Genomic DNA, 14,622 nt, shown 5'->3' on the forward strand with positions numbered 1-14,622 from the left:
CATGATGCGGAGGTGGCATGTGGGGGTGGCTTGCTCCAGATGGAAGGGGGCAAGTGGCAGCAGGGCATAGCCTGTGCTCCCAATGCTGCTGTGCTCCCGCCTTGGCTGGGCAGCTTGCTCCAGCCCCAGCCTCGGTCCCTCCCTCCCCCATGCCCCTGCCCAACCCCAGACTTACCAGCTGGAGGCAGCTGTGTCAGCTGCCTGTTTAGTCTATGGCTGAATCTTTTCTGAATTGATTTGGAGCTTTTAATTAGTCTCCCGATTCGATTTAGGATTCAGAGATTCAGTCCCCGAATCAGGCTGAATCTCCTCCGAATCGAATCGGCTACTGAAACTTCACAAAGCCCTATCAAGCACTAATACTTCTTTCTGTCTGGCAATTTTATTTATTTTCCTTTAACCGAAAGATGAATCTGTTTTACTTGTAACCGAGTCAGGTAGTAACATATCACAGAGGCAGGCATCTTTTAAGGACAGATTTCAAAGCAGGATGCATATGTTGCAGTCTGCTGAGTATAAAAGTGACATTATGTTAAGAACAAAACTGAACAGGCACATGTTTTGTTTGTGCTTTTGCTAGTGATGCCAAATGAGAAGCGTCTTTCAGCTACAACAACATGCTAACATTATGATTGTATGCATTTACTTTCAGAAAAAAAACACATTTCTTTGCAAACTGAGAGAACAGTAGCTTTCTGAGGCAAAACATCTGAGTACTTGGAGACAAAAAAGGTTTGGTTAGATTTGATTTCTTGACCTGTTGTCACTTTTGTGATTCACTTTCTTCTGTGATAAGTGTATGAGAACTTAACACACCCTTGGACTTCAGAACCCAATGTGCATCATGTACAGAGCATCTTCAACCTATATATAATAAATACAGCATGGAAAGAGTTTGCTGCTCTAATTAGCCTATTTTCAGATACAGATGAATTGTCCTCTAACTGCTCATTTAAATCTAGAAGTGGGCACCTTCATTAAAATATTTCTATCGTGCCTTTTTTTTGTTACAGTTATCCCGTCTGGACTAAGAAAAAGTTAATTTTCCCTTTGTCCCAAAAGGCTGTCTTTGATTAAAAGCAGTAAGTTAGAGTTATATGGAAAAGCAATTTCATTCTGGACTCTATTGATCCATATTAATTTCATTACCATTTTACTGGAAAAAATCATCTCAAAATGATGGCTAGTCTTAGGGCATATGCCTGAGGTTGTGCTTATTTTGTTCAGTGCTGGATCTCCCCAATGATATAGTGAAAATGAGAGTCACTAAGTCAGTGCCTCCACTTGGTGAAGAAGAGATAGGGAGCTAAGCTTTATATTATCCTGCTATCTTCTAAGCAGTCAGTCAAAAGACAGGATGTGAAATTAGGAGTGTATATACAGTGTTTTCAGCTAAATGTTTCCTTGAAGTTTAGATTTTTCATCTGTTTTTTTGTACCATACGTACACTGGCCTGCAATGTCACTCTCAAGCGTAAAGTTTCCTTCTACATACTAAATGATGTACATAGAAAGGACTTCTGCCATCTGTAAGAATGTAAAAATTACCAGTTACAGCAACTGAGCCTTGAAGATATGTGCCCTCTCACTGTTCCTACTTTATCTGTTTAATTTTCTTTGCTGGCTCTTAGTCCTTTAAAGTGATATTATAGAAGACTACGGCTGTGTAAACATATTCAAATCATCCAGGGCAACTCTCCTCCCAGATTTGCTTTCCCCGAGACAAAAACTGACCCCTACACAAGTTCAGACAAAACAGCAAAAAGCTTGTATATGGATGTTGTGCTGCCCAGGATCCCCTTGAGCAGTAGTTCTCAACCTTTTTTGCACCAGGACCCATTTGTAAACATCACTGGCCAGTCCCAATCCACTGACCCTCACTCCTGACTTGATGCCCCTGTCCCGCTTCCCCTGTGTGGCATAGGGGGTGGGTGTGTGGGGCAGGAGGGACCCCAAGTAGCCCCTTGCAGGCTGGAACCCTACCAGCCTACAAAGGAAAACCCATGGTTTGCCATATTTTAAAGTTTGTTGATCCGTTGTTTTTTTTTAAAGTTTGTTCATGACCCTTTCATATATTCTTGCAATCCACTTTTGAGTCATGACCCATGGGTTGAGAAATGCTGCCCTAGCGAATGCAGCCCAGAGCTTTTTGGGGTTTTAAATTTTGGGTTTTTTTTACGTGAACGTAGGCAGGGATTTTCAGGGTCACAGATGGTAGGAGGCAAGATCTGTGTCGTGTGAAGCAGAGTTCTCTAGGCTCTCCCCTCTCCCATGTTGTGCTGGAGTCCAGCTAAGGCTGTGCAAGGAGTAGGCTTGTATGCTTCCCCGCACCCAAGGACTGCAGAGTGATTCAGGTAAGGAACAAGCCAGAAACAGAACATGCCCCTTAAGTGCTTCTGTGTTGGGCTCTTCCAGCCAGAAGCACCCAAGGGGCACATTCTGCTCTCTGCTTGGCTGGGACTGACGCACGCTCTCCCTCCCCCATGGGAGGAGGAGAAAATCAATGCACACTGGAATTGCGAAGGACGGCTCTGTCTGTACAGAAGTTCTGTCTCCTGACAGATATTCTCCACGGAGAAAAATTATGAACTTCTGGGCTAGGAACAGAAGTTACACAAACTGGTTTAAGTGATGAGAAACTGGTTTAAACCTGTAACAGAACAGAAGTTCAGTGCACATAAACTGGTTTCAAAATGGCTGAAACTGATTTAAGATAAACCTGGCTATAGGCAGTATCAGACTTAAACTTAGGTCAAACTGGTTTATGGAATTTCTGTCCCAGACCCCTTCTTGCTTCAAGTTAAATCACAACCCTCCAGCACCCCAGGATGCTTTACAGCCTTGGGCTGTGCTGTGCTATCTGCTCCAGCAGAGCCAGGTTCCCCTGCCCCTCTGCTCTCTAGCCAGCGCAGTGAGGGCTGGCTGACAAGGGGATGGGGGTGGGAAACTCGGCTGGGGGGACAGCCTGTCAGGGGCAGAGCAGCCCTTGCCAGACTTTCCCCTGCTGGAGAGGAGGGGGTGGGGGCATGGGCCAGCAGACACAACGAGGGGAGAGAAAGAGGTTTAAATTCCTTCCATGGCCCACAGGACCCCAGCCCAGATCTGCACAGTGGGGCTGCCTGCTTCTCTGCCCCCTGCTCTGCTCACTGCTTGAGTGGGGGAGAGGGCAGCCCCTGCCAGGGTTTTCTCCCTCTTTCCCCAGTCAAGTGGAGAGCAGGGGGCATTGGCCACACCCCAGCCAGGGCTGGCAGGGTGAAGCAGGGAAGGTGCGGTTTAATACCCGCCCCCCCGTTCCATTGGCACTGGCATGGGACCCCAGCAGCAGCCCCTCCCAGACCCACTTTTGTGCTTGCATGGTGGGAGCAGGGGGCATGGCCAGACACAGGTCGCAATCTTGGGTTGTCAAATACTTTGATTTTGCTTAAACACTTGTTTTGCTTAATGCTCGTTTTTTCAGGAACCAATTAAGAGTGCTAAGTGGGAATTCCTGTACACCATTTGTGCATTAAGTGACTGCAGCAGCCATGCCCAGTTAACGATCCGATTTAGAGCCTTCCATGTTTTTTTGCAGAAGGTCAAAACCAGGAGGCTTTACTGTTGGGTCGAAATTAGATGCTTATTCTGAAAAGTGGTTTCATTCCAGGTTTTCCTCCAAGATACTACGCTATCATGTCCTACAAGGGCTTGTAAAATGTATCCACAAAGGTATCTGGGAGACCAACCGGTGAGCCGGAGGTTCTTCAAAATCTCTATGGATAGGAAGGTCTGGGCTCTGTATGTAGCTTCACTGAGGCGAATGTTTGGAGGAACAACATTGGCCAACACCGGTAACCACTTAATTGGTGTAGATTTCAGGGTTCCGGTGGTAGTATGCTTTGCAGAATTTAATTGGACATCCGCACATTTGGCATGAGTGCTAACAGCTCAGACAGGTGCACAGTAGCCATTGAGAAGACCACTGCCATAGCAGTGGTGTGGAGTACTGCTGCAGTTGTACCCCAGCTTGTTCTGGCAAGTTTGCACACTACGTTCACCTGACTCTTAATCGTCCCAGCTATTTTTTCGAAGACGATTACAAAAGGTTCCAGTGCGGTCGATCATCACACCTAGATAGGATGGAGTTGGATCATGTTGTAATTTTTCTCCGCAAAGTGATGTTGAGATGAACATGTGCTTTGTGGTTATTGAGGTGAAATGCTGAGATAACAGACTTAGCTGGATTTGGTCGCAGCTCCACTTGCCGAAATATTCTGCCATTATTGACAGATCTAACGTAAGCGTCTCTTCAAATAGTTTTGAAGGTCCTTAACTTTGTTGTTAGTGCCAGATCAGCACATGCAAAATTTCCTCAAAGAAGTAGCAGGCATATCACATATATACATGTTGAAGAGAGTTGGAGCAAGAACGCTTTCCTTTGGGAGGCCATTATTTAGAGTCCTTGGTCTGCTCATTTGTCTTGGAGGCTAGCTGCATGCAAAGCTAACAGGCTGACAAATTCACCTTTTTAAAAATCAGGATTTATTTGGGTGAGAATCTATTCTAAATAATTACTTAAAACAAGGTTCTCTAAGGGGAAGAATGGCATAGGCATGCAGAGTGATACAAAAATATTTAAATGAAAAGTGCTGCTTTATAGTTGATTCTGTTTGAAGTTCTTCAGAAAGTCTGGGGGCAGCAGCAGTATGTTTTGGGTAAAAAAAGAAAAAGAAAAAAAAGCAATGTAGGAGGATGAAATGTGAGCACAGGATGTTGTACTAAATGATGCACAAATGCATCTACTAGCTCCCTCTTTTTTTAAAAAGACAGTAAAAACAAAATTTTTCTTTTCAGTAATGTCTTTCTTGAGCTTGAAAACAGCTGGGCTGAGATTCAACCATTTCCTTTTTCATGTAAGCACCCCAGCAACTGCTCAAACACCAATTTGCTAATCTAAATAAGTGCAGCTATTTTAATTGAAAATAGAAGTTTTATACCTGTTAAATGCAATTTTTCTTCCCTTCCCATTAGACATTCAAATTTCACCACAATGAAGAAAACATTCTCCAGAAAAAAGATAATATTATTAAAGACCAACTAACTTGGTAGAATTGCTCTTTACTCAATTTTTTAATTCCAGTGATCATGGCCGGCACCACTAAAAGTCATTCTTTCGATTTTGGTTTGAAGACTTATCCTATTTATAAATAAAAATGTAGAAGCAACTCAGCAAAAGTGAAACTCATTCTTTATTAAACGTAAAACACTATTAGCTTTTCTTCTTATAGGTACATACTTTATCTTTATAATCTATGTTACCAGCACTTGCTACATATCATATTTACTTGAATACAAGACAACCCTGAATATACGACATCCCCCTCCCAGTAATCAGATTCTATATATGGAAAATTTGTACATTTGTTATAAAATTCTATGTTCTGGAGAGTTGTCTTGAATCCTCCCAACACTGCAACAGCAGGGAAAGCAAGGGCTGGGGGAAAGAGGGGAGAGGGGTAAGATGGCCCCGCTGTCCTGCCCATTTCTTTCCCCTGCAGCCTTCCTGCCCCCTTGCCCCCCGCACCCCTCCAACTCCGCACAGCCTCTGCCCCTCCCCCCCCACAACTCCCCAGTCTCTGCTTGGGCTGCTCCATCCCAGAGTATAGCACATGGAAGCTGAGCCCTTGCCTGGCCATGCAGCAGTGTTGGCTCTGCTGATTGGCCAGGCAGGGGAAGGAGTTTTCATGTGCTCCGTGCCCAAGAGAGACCCCACCCCTAGCCAGCAGTGAGCACGCACATGACAGTAACCTGGGGGGCAGACGTTACAGAGAGGAAGGGGGGGGCAGGAAGCCGCTCTGGCCCTGACTTGGGCTCAGGGCCAGTCAGAGCTGCAGCAGCAGCTGCCTGCTCCCCCCTCTATTTTGTATTGAATATAAAAACAAGGGGCTTTCCCCTCCATGCTAACTGGGGGCGGGGGAAGCAGGGAACTTCTTCTATTCAAGCAAATATGGTACTTAAGGTCATATCATAGTATCTTCTTCAAATTAAAATATATAGCACTGATGTGCCACAAAACGTAGCAAAGTCAAATATGTAAGAACTCGGAAATACCAAAAGCTACATCCCACCCACGTTAACTTCCCTAGATTGCACATCCTATACACTTTATTATTTAAAGCAAGCTTTTATTCAAGAAAGAAAACATGTACAAAATATGAAACCCAAAATACAGTCAGTTTAAAAGTACAAGAAAATTCATTGGATTTATTGGAAAAAGGCATTGACTATGTAACCTTAATACTTGGTTTACACAGCTTACAAATCCTGTACTAACTGAGCTTACAAATTTTGTTCTGGACAAAAAACAATTACAGAAAAGCTTTAAAGCTTAATCTGGCATGCACTTTAGAAGCACTATGACTTCTCGATCCAGCACCACTAAACCTATTACAATCTTCTGCTTTAGCAACAATTCTTACAAACCAAACCGTTGTGTAATTGCCCATGCACACAGAAGCATTATACAGCTCATCAGAATTTTCTACTGCATACGCTCACTCTTCCATTTACAAGTATGCAAGTATTTAAAAACATTTTTAATGTATACAAGTATTTAAAAACATTTTTGTTAAATAACCAGAAAGTGTGCTCTTGCTCATTTAGAAAGCATATAGAATACAAGTGAAGATTCAAGTCACAAGCCCTGCATGAAGTACGTTCAGCACAATTTAGGAGACAGGTTCTTAGAGGGTAGAAACAATTTCATTTGGCTTTGTTTGGCATAAAATGCAAGTCAGAGCAGTCTCAAATCTTCTATAATGGCTTAAGGCTATTGCTAACTTATGGACAATTCCAGTAATTTAATAGAAGTGTCTATAGTTTAACCTACATCTACTAGGAGTGTGTTTTTAAGTAATATGACTATATACCTGCTGGTAGATGTTGCAGACATGTTTTAGAGCAGGGCTATCCCATAGTGGAAGTTTTTCAGTAGAATTTCCTTATACAGACAAAACTCATACAGACAAAAAACTTACCTGAATCAGCTATACACAAGTGAGTCAAAAACCAGAACAATATCTTATATCAACAGTTAATTTATGTTGCTAAAATGCAAGTAGCTAGACTAGACTACTGGAAAGAAAAATGGTCGAACTAATACTGATAATACTTCAGTCTTCATATTTCTTTGCAGTTATTTAATAAGACTCATAAGTCGAATTACCTTCATATAGCAACCTCTGCCTTTAGTTTACACTGGGCACATCTACACGAGATGTTTATTGCACAGCTAATTAACTGTGCAGTAAATGTCTCAGCGTCTATGCATGCGCCCCTATTAGGCATCACAGCAGTGCATGTGTAGATGCCGATCCAGCTAGCTGAGGCACAAGGCACCCTCAAGCCCCAGCCAGCCCCACTGTAGCACACTGAGCTAGGCTGGAACAGCCTCAGAGTGGCAGGCTGACTTCTTCGCCCCCCTCCGTCAGCTGGGGTTGCTCCAACCCAGCTCAATGTGCTGTGGGCTGGGCGCATATGTAAACAGTGCACCCGGGAGTAACCCAGGAGCAATAAACTCTGCAGTTTATTGCTGCACATTAATGGCATGTGTAGACGTGCCCCCTGTAACTTTCTTTCCACAAAACCAAAACAAAAATATGGTTACTAAAATGGCCACTGAATGCCTACTCATCTGTAAGCCGATTAGTCAACACTTTGCCCTAACCACATGATTGCATTGCAGCAGTCTGTGTGACAACAACTTGCATCAACGGCTTCCTATTGAAAGCAAAAACCCAGAATAACTACTTTATAATGAATCACTTTCTATTAGTTGTTATTTGATCAATATAACGGATTTATTGATATTTTAGAAGAATATATTAAACTGTTCTTGGTTGAGAAAAGTTCCCTGCAACAACAAACTCTATGAAATGAAATGATTCTCTATTTACAATAACTTTATTAAATCTATCAGTCATCTAATTGTTAATATGTATAATATGTGCAACATCTTGTTTTTTGCAGCTTCATAAAAGGAAACAAAGTATTCCATAAAGAAAAACTATGCTGAAGTTAAGGTTCTGGATATAAAAACCCTGATGTAAAAAAACGTAGCAAAGATAAAGTTCCACATATATTCACTATGCTTCTTCAGCATTTGTATATCACCACCTTTACACACTAAATCAAGTAAGAACATACATTTTCCCTGCAAACTTGCATACAAGTATAACTTATGTCATAATTGTCAATGTTCCAGAATACTTTTATTAACTTTATATTTTAAACAACTTCTTTTCTCTAACCTATCTTAACATTATTTTGTTAGTATCCATATATTGCATTCATGTCATTTCAATTTGTGTGAGAATGTGGCTTTGGCCTAACTCAGAAAATAAGGCACACTACCTAAATGCTACTTTTACTTTGACATAATACACACCTTTCCTTAAGTGGAATTCAAGGGCTACAAATTAAATATGAAGTCTAATTAATAGCATGCATACACAATGTACGGTGCACACCAGCAGGTTTTGGCTATTATTCCCTATTATATTAGCAGGGATCTCTGTAAATCACACCAGAACTTGCCCCCACAGTGGCTCCTTTAATTTTTTTTCATTTCGTCACTTGCCACTTGGGCTGCGCAAAGCTTTGGTAGCCGATTTGATTTGGAAGAGATTCAGCCTGATTTGGCGGTCAGGAATCAAATCAGGAGACCCATTAAAAGGTCTAAATCAAAATCAGAAGCATTCAAACCGATTCAGAAAAGATTTGGAGATTTGGAAGTCAAGCTTGCAGGAAACAGAAACTGAGAAGAGGGAGGGGAAAGACATGGGGGAAAGACTGCTCTGACACAGACATCTATAGCTGGTCGGTGACTGTGATCTTTCCTCGAGTTCCCTTCCAATCACAATGCTCTGGAAGAGGGACACAGAAACAACATATAAGGCTGTGTGTGAAGTGATCTATGTCTTTTGTGAGCTGAGTCTCTCTTGGATCAGCAGTGCCTGAAAGGCTCTGGCTTGCTATCTATTCTATTGGTAGCTAATCTCTCTTCTTTCATGTTTTCCCTGACAGTGCGTCATCACTGCGCAGGAAAGCACAACATACATATTACACACACATTTTGTAGGACACCAAACATTATGAAACGTGCTGAAAAGCCAGGTGCCAGGTCTTCCGACACGGAAGGGAGAGGGGACAGAAGGAGAGTTGCAAGTTCCCACTGCCCGAAACACAGATGCACTCTCTTTCCTGGCAGCGATGAGTCTTTTGCTGCTAGTGGGAACAAGGAGGTGGGAGCAGTGTCTGCATCTGCACCACCTCCACTAACACCAGTAATAACCACCAGCATGACAGTCTCCACCCCAATTTCAGTTCCCAGCATGAGCCTTCCAGTGCCAGAGGAGGAGCTGGATCTGGAAGCAGAGGAGCCGAGTGCCATAGCTAAGGAAATTCTGGGGAAGGAGGAGGAATCTGAATTTGTGCTCCACACCCCCTCAAAGTTGCCCTAGAGACAGGTCTCGTCTGAAAGGCACTTTGCAGGAGGTTGTGGGGGCAGGGGGCTCAGCTCCTCCTGTTGTTGTGCCTCTGCTTGGTGAGGAGTGGGATAAGGCAGGATCAGCTTGTTACAGGCTAATCAGCTTGACCTCAATCCCCAGTAAGATTCTGGAGAAAATGATCAGAGACCCTTCTTGATAAGTTGACTGACTACATCCTGAGGGACAGCAAGCACAGGTTTGTTGCAGGTAGGTCTTGCCTGACCAATCTCATCTCCTTCTATGACCAGGTGACCTATCACTTGGACAAGGGAGAAGAGATTGATGTCATATCTGGACTTTAAAAAAAGCCTTTGATTTTGTGGCCCATGACCGCCTCATGGAAAAATTGGCCAACTGTGGCCTCAGCTACATCACAGTCTGATGGCTGGGAAATTGGCTCCGAGGTTAGACCCAGAGAGTAGTAATAGATGGTAGCAAATCATTATGATGCTCTGTGACCAGTGGTGTCCCCCAAGGCTCTGTCCTTGGACCAGTTCTCTTCAACATTTTTATCAATGATGTGGACATTGGTGTCAGAAGTGCACTGGCCAAGTTCGCCAATGATACTAAACTTCGGGGCATAGCGTCCACACCTGAGGATAGGCTAGTGATCCAGGCTGACTTGGATAAGCTTAGTAAGTGGGCGGATACAAGCCCAATGAAGTTCAATACCGATAAACTTAAGGCACTCCACCTTGGGGGAAAAAAAAATGCAGCATGCTTATAGGCTTGGCAGTGCTATGCTTGCTAGCACCACAGCTGAATGAGACTTGGGGGTCATGACTGACCACCAGATGAACATGAGCCACCAATGTGATGTCACAGCTGGTAAAGCAAACAAAACTCTGGTTTGCATCCATAGATGCTTCTCAAGTAAATCTCAGGATGTCATTCTGCCAGTACTCGGCCTTGGGGAGGCTGCAGCTGGAGTACTGCATCCAATTCTGGGCTCCTCAATTCAAGAAAGATGCTGATAAGCTTGAGAGAGTCCAGAGGAGAGCCATGCACATGATCAGAGGGCAAGAGAATAGGCCTTATGAAGAGAGGCTGAGAGCCATGGGACTCTTCAGCCTGGAAAAGCGCAGGCTCGGTGGGGACCTGGTGGCTGCTTATAAGTACATAAGGGGTGTGCATCAGGATCTAGGAGAATGTCTGTTGACCAGAGCGCCCCAGGGGAAAGCAAGGACCAATGGCCATAAATTCCTCTAAGACCATTTTAGGCTGGACATAAGAAAAAAATTATTTACTGTCCGAGTCCCCAAGACCTGGAATAGACTCCCTCCAAAAGTGGTGCAGGCACCTACTCTTGACTCATTCAAGAAAAGTCTGGATCCTTATCTTGCTGGGATCCTTTGACCCTAGCTGACTTCCTGCCCCTGGGGCAGTGGGCTGGACTTGATGATCTTTAAGGTCCCTTCCAGCCCTGACATCTATGGAATCTATTAAACTGATGAACACAGAAGCCGGTGGGGAGTGTAGTGTGGGATCATTTTGAGATGGCAGATGATCCCAGGTATGCTACCTGCCAGCATTGCCTAAAGCAGATCAGCTGGGGCAAGGAGAAGAAATACTTCAATGCTGCTGCATTTCAGGAGGCAGCACCCCTTTGCCCTTGTTCCTTCTCAGCCTGGCACCAGTGGGAGAGTGCCCAAAAAGAAGTTCCCCTCTTGCACCAAAGCTCCAGTCCCCAAGAAGCAGAGGCAGGCCACCCTGGACCAGTGCGGGAAAGGTGGAGACAAAGTGGGGGATGTTTCCAAGGTGAGTGAGGTCACCCAGAGCATTGGGGAGATGCTTGGTCTGGATGGCCAGCCCTTCTCCTTAGTTGAGCGTCCAGGGTTCAAGTGGCTCATGACCCCATCCTACTAAGTGCCTGCACACACCACTTTTAGCAGGATGGTGGTGCCCTCCCTGTATAAGGCATGCAGGGAGTACTTGAGGGAGAAGCTGTAGAAAGCAGGGCCGCAAGTGGCTGAGCACATCAGGGGTGATCTGATGGCCACCTATAAGTTTATTAAGGGTGACCACCAGGATCTCAAGGAACGTTTATTCACCAGAGCGCCCCAAGGGATGACGAGGTCGAACGGTCACAAACTCCTGCAAGACCGTTTCAGGCTGGACATAAGGAAGAATTTCTTTACTGTCCGAGCCCCCAAGGTCTGGAACAGTCTGCCAGCAGAGGTGGTTCAAGCACCTACATTGAACACCTTCAAGAGTAAATTGGATGCTTATCTTGCTGGGATCCTATGACCCCAGCTGACTTCCTGCCCTTTGGGCAGGGGGCTGGACTCGATGATCTCCCGAGGTCCCTTCCAGTCGTAATGTCTATGAAATCTATGAAATCACCTCAGACATCTGGAGCAGCCAGGGTGGAGATTATGCCTACCTCTCCCTGACAGGGCACTGGTGCTATCAGTCAGGGTGTTGGTGGGCTCTCCTTCAAGCAGAGATGGTGGACGAGTCCCACATGGCAAGGGAGATCCCGGTGGCCATGAACTGTATGGTGCAGGGGTGGCTCGCTGGGCAGGGCGAGCTCACCTGCGGGTTCAAGGTCACTAACAACGGTGGCAATATAGTGAAGGTGGTGCATGATGCTAACTTGACTGGCATCTGCTGTGTGGCACACAAGTTTCACCTTGTAGTTAGGAATACCTTGGAAGGGACAAGGCTCCCAGTGGCAGCGCCACCACTACCAGCCATCTCATTTCAAAATGCAGGAAGGTGGTAGGCTACTTCCACTGGAACATCAAGGTGGGCAAGATGCCGCGGGACAAACAGGCAGAGCTGAGCATCCCACAGCACAAAATCATGCAGGATGTGGAGACCTGGTGGAACTCCCCATACAGGTATGCTGGAAAGGCTGGTTGAGGAACAGAAGGCCATGCATGAGATGGCCTTTCTCTGGGAGATTGGGATCAGTGGCCCCCTTAACAAGATGGAGTGTAATACCATCTCCCAGGTTTTGGTGGTCCTCAAGCCATTCCTTGAGGCTGCCGAGACCCTCTGCACTGGCGATACCCATAGTGAAGGAGCTTGAGAATGAAATGGAAAAGTTCCAGGGGACTGATGTTTCAGGCTGGGGCAAGCCGCTTTCACCAGAGGTGCAGGCACTGGCAAAGCAGCTGAAGAAGGGCATCAAAAAATAGCTGGAGCCATTGTGGTCCATTATGTTCCCCATGATGGCAGGAATGTACAACCCAAGGGCATAGGGGAACGTCTGCAGCAGCAAAACCCTCTATCACCAGACGGAGGTACTGGTGAACAGTTAGGGAGGCAAAAGGTCACAGGTGGAGGGACGTGGAAGAGGGGGATGCACTTTCCTGTGCCATCACTCCAACCACCAGCCAATTTCTTCCACCACAGCTGCTGCCAATGTGGGCCAAGGGCATGGCTTCAATGATAGGGTCCACAGGAACCAGACCCCACCACCCGGCAGGTAGCACAAAGGCCTTGGTGACTATCTATCTCACCAAGGACATGGAGCCGCTGCAATACAACCCCTTGGCCTATTGGGCAACCTGCAGCCAGGTGTGGCAGGATCTGGCCACAGTTGCCCAGGAACACCTGTCCTGTCTTGGGAATACCTGTCCTGGGGATGTTGTGACACCCCACTGCACCTCCTTGGATCCTGGTGTTCCTGAAGGTGAACCTCCCACTGCTGGGGTTCGCCAAGCTCCGTGTGCAGACAGAATGAGTTCCACCTTCCTCCCTCCACAACTATTTGCTTTTTTAATTTGCTTTCCAAACCATTTAATGGCCTGGTGTCAGAGCTGGAGGTGGCAGTTTAGTTTATCACCAGCCAGCAAGGGAAGAAAATCTCCCTGCTGAGCTCCCATGCGAGGAAGAACTTGGAGGTATGGGTTCGGGCTATAGGGAAGGAAGAGGCCCAAGGTTCTGGGCATGACCTAAAACTGCACCTTGCCAGGATAGGGAGGCATGGTGGGACTGCAGATGGCACAGCAGCCCCAGGAAATGCCAGGATCACAAACCTCCCTGATGAAAGGCAGATAGGGGACACCTGATAACCTCCAGCCACTGCACTCATGCAGTCCTGGCTGGGGAAAGCCCAGACTTGTAAGATCTTTGAGAGGCCTGAGGCTTACTGGTTGCAGTGGAGTTGTGAGGGTGAGAACATGGAGGCAGCTTAGATCTGACCTGAGGTACCCTTGACTGGTCTGTGCTAGGGCCAGGACCCAAAAGCGGGGGGGGGGGGAGGGTGTCAAAGGCTTCCCAGGGGCCCACTGCAAGGAATGCCCAGAGCAAGAGTCTCAGAATTCTGACTGGCCTGAAGGCAGGGCCAGGGCCTAAGGGGGAGCCAAAAATCCCAGAGAGGGGACCAGAGCTGGACGGGGTGAAGGATGCAACCTGCAAGGCATGGACCGCAGTGTCGGGAAGGTATGGAGCTGCGGAATGGACGTCACCCCTAGACATCAGGGATATAAATGGGCAGAACTCCCGCCTGGGTAACATTTGAATCAGTCTTCTATCAAGACATGGCAGGCGAAAGAGGGGTAGGCGGTTGGCCCAGAAACAGGTGGGCAGGCTGAGATCTAACCGTCACCAGGAAGGCCCCCTGTTACAGGATAACATCCCTGCCGCATTCATCTGGCTCTACCTTAGTGCACACAGGCAAACAAGGTTCTTTGGGTAAATCTGGTATCTTTTATTAGACCAACTAAATAATTGGAGAATATCTCTTAGCAAGCTTTTGGGTTTAAAAAACCTTTGTCAGGCTGAGGAACCATCTGCAGTTGGTACGTGTGCTCTTCTTGGATGGAATGAATAGTAAATGAGTCCATGAGTTTTTGTATCTAGGAGGTTGAAGCGAAGTTCATAGGCTTGTCTGTGAAATGTGCTTTGTAAATTCCCTTTAATGATTAGAACTGAGAGGTTGGAGAGTGGTTTTCTTGTGAGAAATGTGCCCCCACTGGTAATTGAGTGTTCTTGTCTTTAATAGATTTCCATTATGCATTCATTCTGGTGTGCAGTTACTGCTTGGTCTCTCCTACGTATTTTTTCATCAGGGCATTCGGTACACTGGATGAGATACATAAAAAGTTTCTGGAGGTGCAGCTGTAAGATCCAGGAATGGTGACAGTTCT

At 45.8% G+C, this 14,622-nt stretch overlaps 1 protein-coding gene across 1 annotated transcript in view; it reads right to left on the reverse strand.

The window, feature by feature from the left end:
* Window positions 1-14,622, reverse strand: part of DARS (aspartyl-tRNA synthetase) — a 75,009-nt gene that overhangs the window by 32,647 nt on the left and 27,740 nt on the right. The window lies entirely within an intron of this gene.

The sequence above is a fragment of the Crocodylus porosus genome, unplaced genomic scaffold (assembly GCF_001723895.1).
Source record: "Crocodylus porosus isolate Cpor-Errol unplaced genomic scaffold, CroPor_comp1, whole genome shotgun sequence".
Classification (NCBI taxonomy): Eukaryota; Metazoa; Chordata; order Crocodylia; family Crocodylidae; genus Crocodylus; species Crocodylus porosus.